The sequence below is a fragment of the Rhinoderma darwinii genome, chromosome 5, assembly GCF_050947455.1.
Source record: "Rhinoderma darwinii isolate aRhiDar2 chromosome 5, aRhiDar2.hap1, whole genome shotgun sequence".
Lineage (NCBI taxonomy): Eukaryota > Metazoa > Chordata > Amphibia > Anura > Rhinodermatidae > Rhinoderma > Rhinoderma darwinii.
In genome coordinates, this window is record NC_134691.1 from 345,499,263 (window position 1) to 345,522,919 (window position 23,657).

Below are 23,657 nucleotides of genomic sequence, written 5' to 3' on the forward strand. Positions count from 1 at the left end.
TCCTATATACAAGAATATAACTACTATAATACTGCTCCTATATACAAGAATATAACTACTATAATACTGCTCCTATATACAAGAATATAACTACTATAATACTGCTCCTATATATAAGAATATAACTACTATAATACTGCCCTCTATATACAAGAATATAACTACTATAATACTGCCCCCTATATACAAGAATATAACTACTATAATACTGCTCCTACATACAAGAATATAACTACTATAATACTGCCCCCTATATACAAGAATATAACTACTATAATACTGCTCCTATATACAAGAATATAACTACTATAATACTGCCCCCTATATACAAGAATATAACTACTATAATACTGCCCCCTATATACAAGAATATAACTACTATTATACTGCCCCTATATACAAGAATATAACTACTATAATACTGCCCCTATATACAAGAATATAACTACTATAATACTGCCCCTATATACAAGAATATAACTACTATAATACTGCTCCTATATACAAGAATATAACTCCTATAATACTGCCCCTATATACAAGAATATAACTCCTATAATACTGCCCCTATATACAAGAATATAACTCCTATAATACTGCCCCTATATACAAGAATATAACTACTATAATACTGCTCCTATATACAAGAATATAACTACTATAATACTGCTCCTATATACCAGAATATAACTACTATAATACTGCTCCTATATACAAGAATATAACTACTATAATACTACCCCTATATACAAGAATATAACTCCTATAATACTGCCCCCTATATACAAGAATATAACTACTATAATAATGCTCCTATATACAAGAATATAACTACTATAATACTGATCCTATATACAAGAATATAACTACTATAATACTGCTCCTATATACAAGAATATAACTACTATAATACTGCCCCCTATATACAAGAATATAACTACTATAATACTGTACCCTATATACAAGAATATAACTACTATAATATTGCTCCTATATACAAGAATATAACTGCTATAATACTCCCCCTATATACAAGAATATAACTACTATAATACTGCTCCTATATACAAGAATATAACTACTATAATTATCTTTTTTATTTGAAAACTTGCAACAAAATATTACAATACCTTTGCAATACACTCATAACAGATAAAGAAAATAAACGTATGTCTCTTAATAACGTCACAATCATTAAACAAACCATAATATATGAATATTGCGCCAGTATAGATTGTTTCAACTATTTTTCATGATATTATTCTAAGCAGTATTACAGGAGAGTTCTTCTTTATTGGTGACCGGGCAGCATCGCGCACACCACAGAGGGTACACGGTCACCACATTTATGACATATAGTGAACCTCTATGATATAAACGGAGTTCGGGGTAGAAGTCTCCATACAGCAGCAAAGAGCTTCACTGTCCCACTAGATGTGGTGACTGCAGGGACACAGCAGGGACATTACTCTGTAGATAAGTCTCTTGTATAAAGAGGACATTGGTTTTGTTGTCAGACAGACGCTGGAATATCGCCCGCCGCCTGCTCCTATTCTTCACGCTGTTCACATTAATAGGATGTGATTTTCAGCCTCATCCTGGTTACATGTCTTTCCTACTTTTTTTCCTTCTTCCACTGCTATGTCCTGTAACACCCCATCTTTTGGGGAACATTGGGGGGTCAGCATCTTCATCCTGAGGTTCGTTATCTGGGATGTGTGAGGAGACTTGCTCCATCTCTGCTTCTTCTTCCTGGTCATCTTCTCCCAGCGCACAGTAACGTCCCCCAGTTATCGCCAGCACTGGAATCTCCGGTGATTTCTTTGCAGCAGTGATTTTTTTCCTAGAAGAATCATCTGTTTTACTTCTCCTTTTAACCGTCTGAAATCCCTCCTCATCGATACTGGTCGCTGCGGCTGGATCAGCTGGTTCCTTACTGGTCACTGCGGCTGGATCAGCTGGTTTATTACTGGCCGCTGCGGCTGGATCAGCTGGTTTTTTACTGGTCGCTGCGGCTGGATCAGCTGGTTCCTTACTGTTCGCTGCGGCTGGCCCAGCTGGTTTTTTACTGGTCGCTGCGGCTGGATCAGCTGGTTTTTTACTGGCCGCTGCGGCTGGATCAGCTGGTTTTTTACTGGTCACTGCGGCTGGCCCAGCTGCTTTTTTACTGGTCGCTGCGGCTGGATCAGCTGGTTCCTTACTGGTCGCTGCGGCTGGATCAGCTGGTTCCTTACTGGTGTCGGGCAGATGTTTGGTGACAGAGTGACTGGATATTTTGCTTTTAGCATGACCTCTATTTTCAGTGGCTGCTGACACTTGTGCAGCATCCACAGATGGGACATTCGTCTCTGGAGCAGGGTCTCTGGTACTTCGGCTCACATCATCGCTGGGACTTCCAGGTTCTGGGGTCATATCTACACATATGGAGATATCCTCCTGCTCCATGGCTCTACACATATGGAGATATCCATCCTTCCTCCATGGCTCCTTTAAAGGTCTCCTCCTTATTATGTTCTGCATGTGGACACTCCCGGAATGTATGTCCAGGTCCTAAGCACAGGTTACAGATGACAGGTCCTTTACAATCGTCCTTCACATGCCCAAACTGACCACATAGTGAGCACTTAATACGGGAACAGTTGAATGCCAGGTGCCTGCCCCCACATCTATGGCACAGTCGCGGTTGACCAGGGTAGTAACATACGCCTCTCTCCGAGCCCAGGTAGAAGGAGTGCGGCAGATGTCTGGTCACTCCATTCTCCTGAACCAGCTGGATCTTGACAGAATATCCTCCATTCCAGATCTCCTCCTCATCATAGATCTTTGTTGGCAGTCTCTTCACCTCACAATATCTGCTCAACCAGTGCTGCAAATCTGCCAGAGCCACCACCTCAGACTGGAACAGGACGGTGGCGGTGACTACCTGGGGTTTAGTCAGCTGGATGACATGTAGATGCTCCCACATCGCGTGCTCCTTTGTATCGTTATAAATACTCCAGAATAAGTCTAGACTATATTGCAGCTTGAAACTGATGTCATAATTCCTGCTGGAGGGAACGTGGATCAGAGCGAACACCTCAGAAGCTTTAAACTTCATAAACTCCTTCAACAAAACTTTCCCAATGTAGAGTCTGGAGGGGAGGTTTTCCTCTGGTCCGGAGTACCTGATTCTGACCGCGTTCCTCCTCTGAGGTGCGGGGTTAGTCGGTCTTGTGACGCTGGAAAACAGTCTCCTGTACTGAGGTCTGTCAGCAGGTGGGTCAGGACTGGACCTCTCCTCAGCTGATTGTACTGCAGATCCTCCTGTGTCTGTTCCTGATCGCTGTGTAACCTGCACTCCATTCACTGACACTGCGGGCGGCTGAACCTCCAGAACAGGGTCTGCAATGTCCGCCTCAGCCTGTGCCGCTGGTTCATCAGATATCAGACTGTCAATCACGGCGCTGAGCGAGGTCTCACTTATAATATCAGGACATGAGGCACTTTCTTGCTCACTCCCAGGAGTGCCACTCGCATTCACTTCATCAATACTGCACATAGAGCCTACTGCAGTTAACCCCTCGTCAGCTGGCACACATTTCTCTGCAGCTTTAGCAGCATTTTTGTTGACTGATTGCACAGACCCCACACATGACGAGAGATGTGATCTTCCAGCCACTGCACACTCATATCTTCCAGGGTTTCCCTGCTCCACAATATTATACACAGTCTTATAGTCAGTGTCTTTTTTTGCAATGATATTTTTTCTCTTCACAGTTTGGGCTCTGGTCTCCCTTTTGTTCTCCATTGCCCAGTTCTTTATTTTGGGTACTGTGCATGAGTCTTTCTGCAATCTCTCCTTCAATATCACCAGCTCACGTGTGCAAACATCCAGACACTCACATTTCATCAGCTTTGCCTTTGGATCAGTCTCTTGGTTAATTTCAGTTCTCAATTTGCGAACTTGCATTTTAAAGATATTTTTCTTTGTCATTTTTGTGCACAATTCACCAACATCATGAGATTCAGTTGACTCACCAGCCACCATTTCCAGATCATCACCTCCACCATCTCCATGCTGCAGGCCAAACTCCAGACTCTGGGCTTTCCCAGGATCATCAGCCCAGGACCCCTCCCCTCCACCTGGGTCAGAAGCCATGCATAGTCCTAACAGGGAGCTCACAAGCACACGTCTATCCTCTCCTATGGACAAGAATATAACTACTATAATACTGCCCCCTATATACAAGAATATAACTACTATAATACTGCTCCTATATACAAGAATATAACTACTATAACACTGCTCCTATATACAGGAATATAACTACTATAATACTGCCCCCTATATACAAGAATATAACTACTATAATACTGCTCCTATATACAAGAATATAACTACTATAACACTGCTCCCTGTATACAAGAATATAACTACTATAATGCTGCTCCTATATACAAGAATATAACTACTATAATACTGCTCCTATATACAAGAATATAACTACTATAAAACTGCTCCTATATACAAGAATATAACTACTATAATACTACTCCCTATATATAAGAATATAACTACTATAATACTGCCCCCTATATACAAGAATATAACTACTATAATACTGCTCCTATATACAAGAATATAACTACTATAATACTGTCCCTATATACAAGAATATAACTACTATAATACTGCCCTCTATATACAAGAATATAACTACTATAATACTGCCCCCTATATACAAGAATATAACTACTATAATACTGCCCCCTATATACAAGAATATAACTACTATAATACTGCTCCTAAATACAAGAATATAACTACTATAATACTGCTCCCTATATACAAGAATATATCTACTATAATACTGACCCATATGTACAAGAATATAACTAATATAATACTGCTCCCTATATACAAGAATATAACTACTATAATACTGACCCATATGTATAAGAATATAACTACTATAATACTGCTCCTATTCACAAGAATATAACTACTATAATACTGCTCATATATACAAGAATATAACTACTATAATACTGCCCCCTATATACAAGAATATAACTACTATAATATTGCTCCTATATACAAGAATATAACTACTATAATATTGCTCCTATATACAAGAATATAACTACTATAATATTGCTCCTATATACAAGAATATAACTACTATAATATTGCTCCTATATACAAGAATATAACTACTATAATACTGCCCCTATATACAAGAATATAACTACTATAATACTGCCCCCTATATACAAGAATATAACTACTATAATACTGCTCCTATATACAAGAATATAACTACTATAATACTGCTCCTATATACAAGAATATAACTACTATAATACTGCCCCCTATATACAAGAATATAACTACTATAATACTGCTCCTATATACAAGAATATAACTACTATAATACTGCCCCCTATATACAAGAATATAACTACTATAATACTACCCCTATATACAAGAATATAACTACTATAATACTGCTTCTATATACAAGAATATAACTCTATAATACTGCTCCTATATACAAGAATATAACTACTATAATACTGCTCATATATACAAGAATATAACTACTATAATACTGCCTCTATATACAAGAATATAACTACTATAATACTGCTCCTATATACAAGAATATAACTACTATAATACTGCTCCCTATATACAAGAATATAACTACTATAATACTGCTCCTATATACAAGAATATAACTACTATAATACTGCTCCTATATACAAGAATATAACTACTATAATACTGCTCATATATACAAGAATATAACTACTATAATACTGCTCCTATATACAAGAATATAACTACTATAATACTGCTCCCTATATACAAGAATATAACTACTATAATACTGCCCCTATATACAAGATTATAACTCTATAATACTGCTCCTATATACAAGAATATGCTCAGTGATATTTATGATCCTTATTTTCTATAAATGATTAGCAGTGTTTCCCGGCATCGTGTTCTCTCTGTTGTACCCGCTTCTGCCTGTTTCGCGTGCAGTGATTATAGATTTTTTACATTTGCCGGCACAGAGGTTCATGCTGATCTGATCTAGAACATCTGTGATGAAGAGAAAGTTTATTAACTGATTTTTACATGATCTGTTTTTTGATAGAAACTTTTAATCACTGGGAATTTGTCTCCATACCTAATGATAAGAAGTGAAACATTAGTAGTTTATAATTCTGTAAATTTTCGTTTATTAGTAATAACGTCCCTGGTGTCCAGTGGGTGTTGTTAAGGTCTGTTCACACAGTGCAGTTTTGTCAGGAATTTTGACGCACGGCTGAAAATCGCTCTGCAAAAACACATGCGTTTTATCAAGGGCAGACTCTTCTTTTCGGCAACCTGTGCAGCTGCATATGGGACCAGGAGGTAGCGGGGGCCACTGCCATCTTGTAACAACTTCCTACTGTCTATTAGATCACATATAAAGATCTAAGCGAATAAATTTTATAGCTCACAATTACTAGTGGATGTAACGGGGATAACGATCAGTGATAGATAAGTAATGTGATTAGTGAATGAACATCTAGAGTATAGTAAAAGCTGTAACTCAGGATCAGTACAGGATAAGTAATGTAATGTCTGTACACAGTGACTCCACCAGCAGAATAGTGAGTGCAGCTCTGGAGTATGATACAGGATATAACTCAGGATCAGTACAGGATAAGTAATGTAATGTATGTACACAGTGACTCCACCAGCAGAATAGTGAGTGCAGCTCTGGAGTATGATACAGGATATAACTCAGAATCAGTACAGGATAAGTAATGTAATGTACACAGTGACTCCACCAGCAGAATAGTGAGTGCAGCTCTGGAGTATAATACAGGATGTAACTCAGGATCAGTACAGGATAAGTAATGTAATGTGTGTACACAGTGACTCCACCAGCAGAATAGTGAGTGCAGCTCTGGAGTATAATACAGGATGTAACTCAGGATCAGTACAGGATAAGTAATGTAATGTATGTACACAGTGACTCCACCAGCAGAATAGTGAGTGCAGCTCTGGAGTATAATGCAGGATGTAACTCAGGATCAGTACAGGATAAGTAATGTAATGTATGTACACAGTGACTCCACCAGCAGAATAGTGAGTGCAGCTCTGGAGTATAATACAGGATGTAACTCCGGATCAGTATAGGATAAGTAATGTAATGTATGTACACAGTGACTACACCAGCAGAATAATGAGTGCAGCTCTGGAGTATAATACAGGATATAACTCAGGATCAGTACAGGATAAGTAATGTAATGTATTTACACAGTGACTCTACCAGCAAAATAGTGAGTGCAGCTCTGGAGTATAATACAGGATATAACTCGGGATCAGTACAGGATAAGTAATGTATGTACACAGTGACTCCACCAGCAGAATAGTGAGTGCAGCTCTGCAGTATAATACAGGATGTAACTCAGGATCAGTAAAGGATAAGTAATGTAATGTATGTACACAGTGACTCCACCAGCAGAATAGTGAGTGCAGCTCTGGAGTATAATACATGATGTAACTACGGATCAGTACAGGATAAGTAATGTAATGTATGTACACAGTGACTCCACCAGCAGAATAGTGAGTGCAGCTCTGGAGTATAATACATGATGTAACTCAGGATAAGTAATGTAATGTATGTACACAGTGACTCCACCAGCAGAATAGTGAGTGCAGCTCTGGAGTATAATACAGGCTATAGATAATTACCAGATAAGTAAAATGCTTCCCCATTCTTACAATTAATTTAAATTTGTTAGGAAAAATGCAGTTCAAAACAATATTTTTAAAGAAGAGGGCAAAACAAAAATGTATTTAAAACACAAAGTCTTCGGTGTTGCAGTTAAAAGCAGAAGGACCCTTTGTGGGAAGATCTGGGCTGAGTGACTGATTTGTAGCTGTAATATTGGGGAATGTGTCTACGATCCCCCCTTCCCTCCAACTCATCATCATTTACGGACATTATTAGGTTGTGTAATATCAGCTGACGCTTTAAATTTTCACACATTTTGCAAAATCCGTTCTCCTGAGCTCATTTCTTAATCACAGTGACGTCATTCTGCCGACACATTGTTTCCTTTTCTCCCAGTTTGTAAGGACAGTGGCGGAACATTTCTGAGAAGAGCAAAGAACTAAAGTCATCAAATAACTTCAATACAAGACGTCTGCGGGATATTTTCAATGGGGCAACAAAGGTAAAACACTGAGAACCTCCAATAATATCTTCTTGTGTATAGTGATATGGAGCATGCTGGTATAACCTGGGTATCTTCTGTATATAATTATATATGTACAGCTGGTATAAGTTATACATCTTCCTGTATATAGTGATATGGAGCATGCTGGTATAACCTGGGTATCTTCTGTATATAATTATATATGTACAGCTGGTATAAGTTATACATCTTCTTGTATATAGTAATATGGAGCATGCTGGTATAACCTGGGTATCTTCTGTATATAATTATATATGTACAGCTGGTATAAGTTATACATCTTCTTGTATATAGTGATATGGAGCATGCTGGTATAACCTGGGTATCTTCTGTATATAATTGTATATGTACAGCTGGTATAAGTTATACATCTTCTTGTATATAGTGATATGGAGCATGTTGGTATAACCTGGGTATCTTCTGTATATAATTATATATGTACAGCTTGTATAAGTTATACATCTTCCTGTATATAGTGATATGGAGCATGCAGGTATAACCTGGGTATCTTCTGTATATAATTATATATGTACGGCTGGTATAAGTTATACATCTTCTTGTATATAGTGATATGGAGCATGGTGGTATAACCTGGGTATCTTCTGTATATAATTATATATGTACAGCTGGTATAAGTTATACATCTTCCTGTATATAGTGATATGGAGCATGCTGGTATAACCTGGGTATCTTCTGTATATAATTATATATGTACAGCTGGTATAAGTTATACATCTTCTTGTATATAGTGATATGGAGCATGCTGGTATAACCTGGGTATCTTCTGTATATAATTATATATGTACAGCAGGTATAAGTTATACATCTTCTTGTATATAGTGATATGGAGCATGCTGGTATAACCTGGGTATCTTCTGTATATAATTATATATGTACAGCTGGTATAAGTTATACATCTTCTTGTATATAGTGATATGGAGCATGCTGGTATAACCTGGGCATCTTCTGTATATAATTGTATATGTACAGCTGGTATAAGTTATACATCTTCTTGTATATAGAGATATGGAGCATGCTGGTATAACCTGGGTATCTTCTGTATATAATTAGATATGTACAGCTGGTATAAGTTATACATCTTCTTATATATAGTGATATGGAGCATGCTGGTATAACCTGGGTATCTTCTGTATATAATTATATATGTACAGCTGGTATAAGTTATACATCTTCCTGTATATAGTGATATGGAGCATGCTGGTATAACCTGGGTATCCCATGTATATAATTATATATGTACAGCTGGTATAAGTTATATATCTTCTTGTATATAGTGATATGGAGAATGCTGGTATAACCTGGGTATCTTCTGTATATAATTATATATGTACAGCTGGTATAAGTTATACATCTTCTTGTATATAGTGATATGGAGCATGCTGGTATAACCTGGGTATCTTCTGTATATAATTATATATGTACAGCTGGTATAAGTTATACATCTTCTTGTATATAGTGATATGGAGCATGCTGGTATAACCTGGGTATCTTCTGTATATAATTATATATGTACAGCTGGTATAAGCTATACATCATCTTGCTTATAGTGATATGGAGCATGCTGGTATAACCTGGGTATCTTCTGTATATAATTATATATATACAGCTGGTATAAGTTATACATCTTCTTGTATATAGTGATATGGAGCATGCTGGTATAACCTGGGTATCTTCTGTATATAATTATATATATACAGCTGGTATAAGTTATACATCTTCCTGTATATAGTGATATGGAGCATGCTGGTATAACCTGGGTATCTTCTGTATATAATTATATATGTACAGCTGGTATAAGTTATACATCTTCTTGTGTATAGTGATATGGAGCATGCTGGTATAACCCGGGTATCTTCTGTATATAATTATATATGTACAGCTGGTATATGTTATACATCTTCTTGTATATAGTGATATGGAGCATGCTGGTATAACCTGGGTATCTTCTGTATATAATTATATATGTACAGCTGGTATAAGTTATACATCTTCTTGTATATAGTGATATGGAGCATGCTGGTATAACCTGGGTATCTTCTGTATATAATTATATATGTACAGCTGGTATAAGTTATACATCTTCCTGTATAAAGTGATATGGGGCATGCTGGTATAACCTGGGTATTTTCTGTATATAATTATATATGTACAGCTGGTATTACCCGGGTATTTTCTTTCGTATGGTGATAGTTGTATTGTACTGATAGTGAGGAGACGTCCTGATAAGGACATGGAGAGATTTCCGGGATATCTGCATGTAATGGTTACAGGGAATGTTTTATAACTTGTTAATCTTTTACAAACATGAGCTAGAAAAGAGGAAGATGTGAAGATTCCGGACACATTGGACATTGAGGGGGGTTTCCCATAACTGTGTGATGGTTCCTCACTTGGTTTTGCTGTCATTTGCTGATTTTGGGGTCTTTGGTCTGAGTGATCAGGAGAATGAAGCATCTCAGGCCCCCTCAGTATAGTCCCTGTGAAGCTCCTTACATGATACTGGGATAAATTGCAGGATCTGCCTAGTTGGGAGCCGTGCTGGGAAAAATTCAGCAGGAGCCGTGGCACTTCACATACCCAGTGATCCCAGCGGTCAGAAACCCCTTTACCATCCCTGAGGCAGAGAACGTTCAGATATTTCACTGTAGGGCCAGGATCACACACGTAGTTTTGATGCCGTTTTTGTTGCAGTTTATTTTTAGCTAAACACAGAAGTGGACACCAAAGAAAGGGGATGCATCATTTGTTTCTTTAGACCTTTGCTTCCTGTTCAATGCACTTATGGCTTTGGCTTAAGAAACTGTTAACCTTTATTAATGCTGAATGACCCCCAAATCATAACTCAGGCCGAGCACAGACCTCATGTGCTCTGCATCCTGGGAGTTTAGGTTTAGTGTTGTTATATGATGACTATATGTATGGAGCGGTTATATAATGACTGTATGTATGGAGCGGTTATATGGTGACTGTATGTATGGAGCTGTTATATGGTGACTGTATGTATAGAGCTGTTATATGGTGACTATGTATGGAGCTGTTATATGGTGACTATGTATGGAGCTGTTATATGGTGACTATGTATGGAGCTGTTATATGGTGACTGTATGTATAGAGCTGTTATATGGTGACTGTATGTATGTATGTAGCTGTTATATGGTGACTGTATGTATAGAGCTGTTATATGGTGACTGTATGTATAGAGCTGTTATATGGTGACTATGTATGGAGCTGTTATATGGTGACTATGTATGGAGCTGTTATATGGTGACTGTATGTATGGAGCTGTTATATAATGACAGTATGTATGGAGCTGTTATATAATGACTGTATGTATGGAGCTGTTATATGGTGACTGTATGTATGGAGCTGTTATATAATGACTGTATATAGGGAGCTGTTATATGGTGACTATATGTATGGAGCTGTTATGGTGACTATGTATGGAGCGGTTATATAATGACTATGTATAGAGCTGTTATATGGTGACTATGTATGGAACTGCTATATGATCACTGTGTATGGAGCGGTTATATGGAGACTGCATGTATGAAGCTGGTATATACTGATAGTGTGGCACTGTTATTTGATTACTTTATATGTAGAGCTGTTATTTTGTCACTGGTATTATTGGTGGTATTATATGAGCAGTGTATGGTGGTATTATATGAGCTGTGTATGGTGGTATTATATGAGCACTGTACGGTGGTATTATATGTGCTGTGTATGGTGGTATTATATGAGCACTGTATGGTGGTATTATATGAGCACTGTATGGTGGTATTATATGAGCACTGTATGGTGGTATTATATGAGCGGTGTATGGTGGTATTATATGAGCTGTGTATGGTGGTATTATATGAGTACTGTATGGTGGTATTATATGAGCGGTGTATGGTGCTATTATATGAGCTGTGTATGGTGGTATTATATGAGCTGTGTATGGTGGTATTATATGAGCTGTGTATGGTGGTATTATATGAGCTGTGTATGGTGGTATTATATGAGCTGTGTATGGTGGTATTATATGAGCTGTGTATGGTGGTATTATATGAGCTGTGTATGGTGGTATTATATGAGCTGTGTATGGTGGTATTATATGAGCTGTGTATGGTAATATTATATGATCTGTGTATGATGGTATTATATGAGCAGTGTATGATGGTATTATATGAGCAGTGTATGGTGGTATTATATGAGCTGTGTATGGTGGTATTATATGAGCGCTGTATGGTGGTATTATATGAGCTGTGTATGGTGGTATTATATGAGCACTGTATGGTGGTATTATATGAACTGTGTATAGTGGTATTATATGAGCACTGTATGGTGGTATTATATGAGCTGTGTATGGTGGTATTATATGAGCTGTGTATGGTGGTATTATATGAGCTGTGTATGGTGGTATTATATGAGCTGTGTATGGTGGTATTATATGAGCACTGTATGGTGGTATTATATGAGCTGTGTATGGTGGTATTATATGAGCAGTGTATGATGGTATTATATGAGCTGTGTATGGTGATATTATTTGAGCACTGTATAGTGGTATTATATGAACTGTGTATGCTGGTATTATATGAGCTGAGTATGGTGGTATTACATGAGCTGTGTATGGTGGTGTTATTTGAGCTGTGTATGGTGGTATTATATAAGCTGTGTATGGTGGTATTATATAAGCTGTGTATTGTGGTATTATATGAGCAGTGTATGGTGATATTATATGAGCACTGTATGGTGGTATTATATGAGCTGTGTATGATGGTATTATATGAGCTGTGTACGCTGGTATTATATGAGCTGTGTACGGGGATATTATATGAGCTGTGTATGTTGGTATTATATGAGCTGTGTACGGTGGTGTTCTATGAGCTCTGTACGGTGGTATTATATGAGCACTGTACGGTGGTATTATATGAGCTGTGTATGGTATTATATGAGCTGTGTACGGTGGTATTATATGAGCTGTGTACGGTGGTATTATATGAGCTGTGTATGGTGGTATTATATGAGCAGTGTATGGCGGTATTATACGAGCTGTGTATGGTATTATATGAGCGGTGTACGGTGGTATTATATGAGCTGTGTACGGTGGTATTATATGAGCTGTGTACGGTGGTATTATATGAGCAGTGTATGGTGGTATTATATGAGCAGTGTATGGTGGTATTATATGAGCTGTGTATGGTATTATATGAGCTGTGTATGGTGGTATTATATGAGCTGTGTATGGTATTATATGAGCTGTGTACGGTGGTATTATATGAGCAGTGTACGGTGGTATTATATGAGCTGTGTACGGTGGTATTATATGAGCTGTATACGGTGGTATTATATGAGCTGTATACGGTGGTATTATATGAGCTGTATACGGTGGTATTATATGAGCTGTGTGTGGTGGTATTATATGAGCTGTGTATGGTGGTATATGAGCTCTGTATGGTGGTATTATATGAGCTGTGTATGGTGGTATTATATGAGCTGTGTACGGTGGTATTATATGAGCTGTGTACGGTGGTATTATATGAGCTGTGTACGGTGGTATTATATGAGCTGTGTATGGTATTATATGAGCTGTGTACGGTGGTATTATATGAGCTGTGTACGGTGGTATTATATGAGCTGTGTATGGTACTATTATATGAGCAGTGTATGGTGGTATTATATGATCTGTGTATTGTGATATTATTTGAGCACTGTATAGTGGTATATGAACTGTGTATAGTGGTAATATATGAGCTGTGTATGCTGGTATTATATGAGCTGAGTATGGTGGTATTACATGAGCTGTGTATGGTGGTGTTATTTGGGCTGTGTATGGTGGTATTATATGAGCTGTGTATGGTGGTATTATATGAGCTCTGTATGGTGGTATTATATGAGCTCTGTATGGTGGTATTATATGAGCAGTGTATGACGGTATTATATGAGCTGTGTATGACGGTATTATATGAGCTGTGTATGGTGGTATTATATGAGCTGTGTATGGTGGTATTATATGAGCTGTGTATGGGGATATTATATGAGCTGTGTATGTTGGTATTATATGAGCACTGTATGGTGGTATTATATGAGCTGTGTATGGTGGTATTATATGAGCAGTGTATGGTGGTATTATATGAGCAGTGTATGGTGGTATTATATGAGCAGTGTATGGTGGTATTATATGAGCTGTGTATGGTATTATATGAGCTGTGTACGGTGGTATTATATGAGCTGTGTACGGTGGTATTATATGAGCTGTGTACGGTGGTATTATATGAGCTGTGTACGGTGGTATTATATGAGCTGTGTATGGTGGTATTATATGAGCACTGTATGGTGGTATTATATGAGCTCTGTATGGTGGCATTATATGAACTGTGTATGATGGTATTATATGAGCTGTGTACGGTGGTATATGAGCTGTGTACGGTGGTATTATATGAGCTGTGTACGGTGGTATTATATGAGCTGTGTACGGGGATATTATATGAGCTGTGTATGTTGGTATAATATGAGCTGTGTATGGTGGTATTATATGAGCAGTGTATGGTGGTATTATATGAGCACTGTATGGTGGTATTATATGAGCTGTGTATGGTGGTATTATATGAGCTGTGTATGGTGGTATTATATGAACTGTGTATGGTGGTATTATATGAGCTGTGTATGGTGGTATTATATGAGCAGTGTATGGTGATATTATATGAGCACTGTATGGTGGTATTATATGAGCTGTGTATGGTGATATTATATGAGCTGTGTATGGTGGTATTATATGAGCTGTGTATGATGGTATTATATGAGCTGTGTATGGTGGTATATGAGCTGTGTACGGTGGTATTATATGAGCTGTGTACGTTGGTATAATATGAGCTGTGTATGGTGGTATTATATGAGCTGTGTACAGTGGTATTATATGAGCTGTGTACGGTGGTATTATATGAGCTGTGTATGGTGGTATTATATGAGCTGTGTATTGTGGTATTATATGAGCAGTGTATGGTGATATTATATGAGCACTGTATGGTGGTATTATATGAGCTGTGTATGATGGTATTATATGAGCTGTGTATGGTGGTATATTAGCTGTGTACGGTGGTATTATATGAACTGTGTATGGTGGTGTTATATGAGCTGTGTATGATGGTATTATATGAGCACTGTATGGTGGTATTATATGAGCTGTGTATGGTGGTATTATATGAGCTGTGTATGGTGGTATATGAGCTCTGTATGGTGGTGTTATATGAGCTGTGTATGGTGGTATTATGTGAGCAGTGTATGGCGGTATTATATGAGCTGTGTATAGTGGTATTATATGAGCAGTGTATGGTGGTATTATATGAGCTGTTTATGGTGATATTATTTTAGCAGTGTATGGTGGTATTATATGAGCTCTGTATGGTGGTATTATATTAGCAGTGTATGGTGGTATTATATGAGCTTTGTATGGTGGTATTATATGAGCTGTGTATGGTGGTATTATATGAGCTGTGTACGGTGGTATTATATGAGCTTTGTATGGTGGCATTATATGAGCTGTGTATGGTGGTATTATATGAGCTGTGTATGGTGGTATTATATGAGCTGTGTATGGTGGTATTATATGAGCTGTGTATGGTGGTATATGAGCTGTGTATGGTGGTATTATATGAGCTGTGTATGGTGGTATTATATGAGCTGTGTATAGTGGTATTATAAGAGCTGTGTATGGTGGTATTATATGAGCACTGTATGGTGGTATTATATGAGCTCTGTATGGTGGTATTATATGAGTTGTGTATGGTGGTATTATATGAGCTGTGTATGGTGGTATTATATGAGCCGTGTATGGTGGTATTATATGAGCAGTGTATGGTGGTATTATATGAGCTGTGTGTGGCGGTATTATATGAGCTCTGTATGGTGGTATTATATGAGCTATGTATGGTGTTATTATATGAGCTGTGTATGGTGGTATTATATGAGCTGTGTATAGTGGTATTATATGAGCTGTGTATAGTGGTATTATAAGAGCTGTGTATGGTGGTATTATATGAGCTCTGTATGGTGGTATTATATGAGCTCTGTATGGTGGTATTATATGAGCTCTGTATGGTGGTATTATATGAGTTGTGTATGGTGGTATTATATGAGCTGTGTATGGTGGTATTATATGAGCTGTGTATAGTGGTATTATATGAGCAGTGTGTGGTGGTATTATATGAGCTGTGTATAGTGATATTATATGAGCTGTGTATGGTGATATTATATGAGCTGTGTATGGTGGTATTATATGAGCTGTGTATAGTGGTATTATAAGAGCTGTGTATGGTGGTATTATATGAGCAGTATATGGTGGTATTATATGAGCTTTGTATGGTGGTATTATATGACCAGTATATGGTGGTATTATATGAGCTTTGTATGGTGATATTATATGAGCTTTGTATGGTGATATTATATGAGCTGTGTATGGTGGTATTATATGAGCACTGTATGGTGGCATTATTTGAGCACTGTATGGTGGTATTATTTGAGCTCTTTATGGTGGTATTATATGAGCAGTGTATGGTGATATTATTTGAGCACTGTATGGTGGTATTAGTTGAGCACAATGTGCAGTATAATTTGAGCACTGTATAAGGGTATTTTACATTGTCGGCACTTTTTTTTTTTAGACCTTTATATTAGTTTATGTGTGCAGCTGTTATTTGCTCACTGCATGGTACCATTATTTGAGCAGTCTATATATTGTACATTGTTGTATTATTTGAGCACTCTTTATATTGTACATTGTGGCTCTGCTACTTAATATTACAGTATGGTGATAGAACTGTATAATCTTTTAGACAACAGTATAGAATATTTTTTTTAGCCAGTATGTGGCACTAGAATTCAGTCACCATAGTTTATGATACTTACAACTAGGCACTGTATGGTATAGTTACTTGTACACTGCAGGACTGTACAGCCCCTTATTTGTGACCAAACTGACAACTACGGCTGGACAGGCTGACACCCTCTTCTTGCCAATGAACAAAAATTAGGTAAATGGAGAGTTATATTGTGATTCTGATGCAGCAACACCCAAACACTTCACCCCGCAGTCCAAATCCATCACCACCTCTACCCTAAGTCTGACACCAGATCACAGTGCCCCAAAAGTCAAACCACAATGTTCTGAGGGGGAACCACTTCATTCCAGGATGTGATGTTCACACTGACCATATCCATCACTCTGTGTCTCTAAACTTGGGAAAATTTGCCCAGAATTTGTCGAGGTCAGGAGTGAGATTAAGTTTCTACCCCTTTGTTACTGCCAATATGGAGCTTACTATATGCTGTTCATACATTGAATTTAACATAAGTATGCAGAAAGCTCTTGAACTCCCCCTAGTGGTGGCTGCAGGGTGGCAGAATTCATTTTCTGATCTCTGACTATACAGGGGATTTGTCTATCAGAAAAACTGAGCTCTGACCGCTATAATTATATATTAAGAAATGATCACCACAGATTGTTGGACCTACAGAGCCCTGGTGTTAAAAGGTGGAAATTTACTATAAATTTTCCCACATCATTACAGGAGGTGACGGATGGTGCTCTACATCTGCTGGCATTGCCCTATGGTGCCCATATACTGCACCAGGTCTGGCCGGATTGGCATTATTTGTAGTAGACCGACACCCGGGAGTTCCTTAGTGCTGCCCCCTCTCCAACTCATGAACTCCTGAATTACATCTGCCAGATTAGGCCCAGTTGCTCGCTCTGTCTCTTTAAGTGTTCGCTTTTGCAGTGTTTGAGGCCTCTCTCCCTCCACTAGTCCCAGGAGTATACAATCCTTACCAGGTGCGCCTGCCATCCTTGCTGTGACCCCACAGTAATACTGCCCCCTATGGATAAATATATGGAGTTGGTTTCCCTCCCTTTCTCCAGGTCTATATAATGATCTAGTTATAATTACCAGTTACTATCCTACAATAAACTCATAACAACACCTGGACGTGCCGGGTTTATGACATGTCACTGTTAATCGTCGCTTTCGCTCCATGTAAGGGTTAATATTGACCACTTCCCATACAGTTTATTTTATTGTGTACGCTGGGAGTTATGATTAGTAAACAATGTGTGGATGATTATTTGGGGACCGGTTTATAATGAGGGGGGAGGACAGAGGGGCTTTGTCTGGGACAGTCGTCCTTTGTGTGGATGTCGCTGTGTGAGCCTCAGGGAATCTAATTCTGGACGACAGTTATGAGTGTTCGCTGCTATTTGTGTGAACAGCTCAATATAGTCCGGGGGGAGGGGGGACAAAGCAGATGCATAATTCACCGTCAGCTCCATCACATAATAGGGCAGCACACAATTGGCTGTTATAGACTTGCCTAGTTGTTTCATATTGTCAGCATTCCCCTTCAAAAGTTCTTCGATAATAAATAGAATGCAAGAATTACAGTGTACACTGACACACAGGAAGAGGGACACAAAACTCTGCTTATCCAATGCTTTATGGTTTATGAATGAAATGCCACAACTGCAGTGAAGACTGACACACAGGGAAGCCAGGAGTAGAGGGAGAACGTAATGGGATTTAATACCATTCTGTGTAAAGTTGAGTGACAACCCCCATGGGCACTGCCATGACAGCTATGAATGTGTCTCCTAAGTTAGGGCCCTAGATTTTTTTTATATGTTCTCCCAGAATTCCATGCTCTGCTCATCCTGAGCTTCCTGTTTGATAACTGGCATGACAGACATACAGTAAGACTGACACATGGGCTGAGAGATTTATAGCTTTGCTCATCCTGAAGACTGACACTTACATAGACAGAACAGGAATAGAAAAAAGGAACTTCATCGAATTATTCAGAGTGTGTGGAAAGCTGGGTGACAACCCTTCTAAGTACCGGAATGGCGTCCCCTAGTGGTTATTGCACACCATGATAATGACTATGAGCAAAGGGCCCTACAACCATCATCTGTCACTTATAATACTGCTGTCCTATATGGCAGAGCGGCCCCTTAAACACCAGGGCCCGAGTGTGACTGAAGCCTCTGCCTCCCCTATATCTGCACCAGGCTGTACATACCAGAGGCAGCAGCCATAGGGCCCTTGGAAAGAAGGGCCACAATTTCATCCTATACTGTGAACTGATGGTGAAGGGTCTGTACAGGCAGCACAATGGGGGATATAAGAATATGGGAGTCATCTGGAGGGCCACAAAGATGGAGGCACCATGGGACACCCAGTCCACCAGGGGAGATGATCCTGGAGCCCCCCTCTATACCGAGCAGCCCCCCTATAATTACATTGTATTCATTGATATTTTCACCGGACATAATAAGGTTATTACTGAATCACCCCATATGTAATAGACCTCAGCGATCAGTGATCACTCCAAATAAGGTCGTCTTCTGCTGCACCTGAAAGCCAGGAAGGGGTTAATGTGAGATGAGACATTGCGCAGATCTTCACCCTGGCAGTCAGGTGCCCCTCCTTACCCATTGGCAGAGAGGAGCTCTAGCACTCACAGGGTAAATGTCTCCTGCTGCTGGGAGGGTGTGGGGTGTGTGCAGCCTGGGTGTCGGGTGTGGGGTGTGTGCAGCCTGGGTGTGGGGTGTGTGCAGCCTGGGTGTCGGGTGTGGGGTGTGTGCAGCCTGGGTGTAGGGAGCCAGCAGCACAGCGAACACTTTCCCGATGTGTCACCGGCAGCAGAGGACCCCACAGCGCAGGGTGAGCCCCGGACTGTTACATTGTTGTCACATTGTTACGTTGGTGTTGTTACATTATTGTTACATTGTATCTGTTTTGGTTAGAATGTTTGTTTTGGTTGTGAGGTCAATAAACAGCAGAACTTCAGCAAAGTCAACAGAAGTGAAAACAACTCAGGAAAACTAAAGCAGCAGGTGGGGGGTCTGGGATCTGCCACATAAGAGGGCAGATCTGAAGGTCCAATGACAGCTGAACAATGATGTATATAGATCCTATACTGTGTGATGTCATCAGTGGGTGGAGTCAGTAGTGGGTGAGGGGCCCAGGTATTGCTTTTCCACCACGTCCCAGGAGCTTGGACTCTAAATAATGTAACATTGCAACCTGGGATCGCTGAAAACGAGTGTTCTAGAAGTTCTGAGGGTGTCCTACAGCCGGGGGACCCAGCACAGTGCAAGACCTATCATGCTGCATGCATATAAGCCCCTCCCCCTCATGTCTAAGCTCCGCCTCCTGCTCGCACCAGTAATGCCAGGGCGGAGTCTGCAGAGTTTCTATACTTGTGTGTGTGATCTAGAGGTCGGGAGATTAGATTGCAAGCTCTGCAGTAAAGTGATCGGCATGAATACTGATGCAATGATGCAGGGATGTTTAGTGCTCTGCTGCACCTGTCCGGCACTGCTACACCTTTCCGGCACTGCTACACCTGTCCGGCACTGCTAAAATAAAGAATAGTAATCTTCCTGGCCGCCCTCATCTAATTGATATTTTCTTGTAAACTAGTTTTAAGAATATGGTTTTTCATAGTGATACAATCTATTGTTCTCTGTTATCAGACATGTCAGGCTGGGTGGGGGATGACTGTAGGACAGGTGAATACAATCTATTGTTCTCTGTTATCAGACATGTCAGGCTGGGGGGAGGATGACTGTAGGACAGGTGAATACATTCTATTGTTCTCTGTTATCAGCCATGTCAGGCTGGAGGAGGATGACTGTAGGACAGGTGAATACAATCTAATACTCCTAATTTTATATGTAGGATGTCACTGCCTAGATTATTCTTGGAAATACAAGTCTCAGCATGCTCTGGTAGATGGACGTTCCCTTAGAGTCGGGTCTCTGGATCCCTCCCGCTGTGTGTCCTGACATTAGTTATTTGTGGGTCAGACCATTGATTGTCAGCATTGTGAGAAACTAGACATGGACCGCAAAATCCACAGTATATACGTTGATCTGAGCCGCTAGGCATAATTTAGAAACATGAACATGAGGTTCTTTGTAAACATTTTGATCAAATTGTATAAGCCCATTTGCCACTTCACGGCGACCTCTTTAAAGTGGGTCCCTACTCTAGCGGTTGCAGCACCGCATGGCGACTACCGCCACCGCAGCACCGCTCCTGCAGATGGAGCAACCCAGGGGCCCAAAAGCACCCATGCCTTCAGACCGTGCCAAGCCTCCTTGGCTCTGGGCCACGTCCCCCCACAAGTGCAGCACTGCAGCACTGCAGCACTACAGCAACAGACACCACCACACAGCACCACAACAAGTGAACAGATGGAATGAGCTCACCTTGCCATGCGCCCCCAGTGGCCAACTGAGAGCACAAGCAAGAGCAGGAACACTTATGAGGTCATTCTGGAATTAAAATCAGCTGGGTATTTTTTCAAATGCGTGGAGTGCAATCTATTGTTCTCTGTTATCAGCCATGTCAGGCTGGGGAGAGGATGACTGTAGGACAGGGTAATACAATCTATTACTCCTAATTTTATATGTAGAATGTCACTGCCTTGATTATTCTTGGAAATACAAGTCTCAGCATGCTCTGGTAGATGGACGTTCCTTTAGAGTGGGGTCTCTGGATCCCTCCCGCTGTGTGTCCTGACATTAGTTATTTGTGGGTCAGACCATTGATTGTGTAGACATTTCGTACGTGATTCATCTTCATCATTCTTCTGTTATTGTATTCAGTCTGATTATATAGTGACAACCTATAAAACTGCTGCATACACCCAACAACATTTCAACCCAGCAGCCCACCCCCATCAAAGCATATCTAGGCGGATGTGGGGGATAGTAGTCTGTGAAAGCCGGATGACAATCCCTACATGAGTTCTAATGACGGACATATTAGTTCTCACTCAGCTTTCCCAGAAATAGATATAACAATAAGAACAAAATGTTAAATCACTTGAGGACTCAATGTAGGGAATTTATCAACTGGTTTATCCCACTTTAGTAGCGTAATAAAGACTCCTATTTTTGCACATGTCATGTTTGCGCTAATATTTTCGGAAAGTGGCACAAATTATAAAACAAATCTACACCGGCTTATATTCCTCCAGTGGCTGATATATTTCTCCCTATGGATAATCTGAATAAAATATACATTTTATTTATCAGCGAATATATCACGTTACTCTCTAGTTCATTTATAAAAAAGATCTTCGATGGATATATACATAGGAGATAGATAGATAGATAGATAGATAGATAGATAGATAGATAGATAGATAGATATGAGATAGATAGATAGATAGATAGATAGATAGATAGATAGATAGATAGATAGATAGATAGATAGATAGATAGATAGATAGATATGAGATAGATAGATAGATAGATACATATTAGATAGATAGATATGAGATAGATAGATAGATAGATAGATATGAGATAGATAGATAGATATGAGATAGATATATACATAGGAGATAGATAGATAGATATGAGATAGATAGATAGATAGATATGAGAAAGATAGATAGATATGAGATAGATAGATAGATATGAGAAAGATAGATAGATATGAGATAGATAGATAGATAGATAGATAGATAGATAGATAGATAGATAGATATGAGATAGATAGATAGATAGATAGATAGATAGATAGATAGATAGATACATAGATATGAGATAGATAGATAGATAGATAGATATGAGATAGATAGATAGATAGATAGATAGATAGATAGATAGATAGATAGATATGAGATAGATAGATAGATAGATAGATAGATAGATAGATAGATAGATATGAGATAGATAGATAGATAGATAGATAGATAGATAGATAGATAGATAGATAGATAGATAGATAGATATGAGATAGATAGATAGATATGAGAAAGATAGATAGATATGAGATAGATAGATAGATATGAGAAAGATAGATAGATATGAGATAGATAGATAGATATATAGATATGAGAAAGATAGATAGATATGAGATAGATAGATAGATAGATAGATAGATAGATAGATAGATAGATAGATAGATAGATAGATAGATAGAATCAGGGATATTTGGAGTTACATCATCAGGTTCAGGGGTGACACATTTCCTTAGTCTTTATTGACAAATTTCCTGTTTCAGTTTTTCCTCTAGTAACCCATTGACAGTCACGCTTGTCATGTTGCCGCTGACCAGCAGGTGAGAACATTCATTGGACTATCTGCAATTGTAATATAATAATTTATCATGTTTAACGATTCGTATATGCCGCCGGTTCAACAATCCACTTGTGGTATACTGGTCATAGTGGTGGTCAGCGGTCATTAGACTGGTATACTGGTCATAGTGGAGGTCAGCGGTCATTAGACTGTAGTATACTGGTAATAGTGGTGGTCAGCAGTCATTAGACTGTGGTATACTGGTCATAGTGGTGGTCAGCGGTCATTAGACTGTGGTATACTGGTCATAGTGGAGGTC

At 38.9% G+C, this 23,657-nt stretch overlaps 1 long non-coding RNA gene across 1 annotated transcript in view; it reads left to right on the plus strand.

Moving 5' to 3' along the window:
* LOC142653106 (uncharacterized) overlaps nt 1-23,382 on the plus strand; it is a 28,305-nt gene extending 4,923 nt beyond the window's left edge. The window contains exons 2-3 of the long non-coding RNA XR_012848050.1: nt 8,118-8,223; nt 23,322-23,382. This is a non-coding gene — a long non-coding RNA (uncharacterized LOC142653106). The remainder of the gene's footprint in view (nt 1-8,117; nt 8,224-23,321) is intronic.
* Nucleotides 23,383-23,657: the final 275 nt, after the last annotated feature.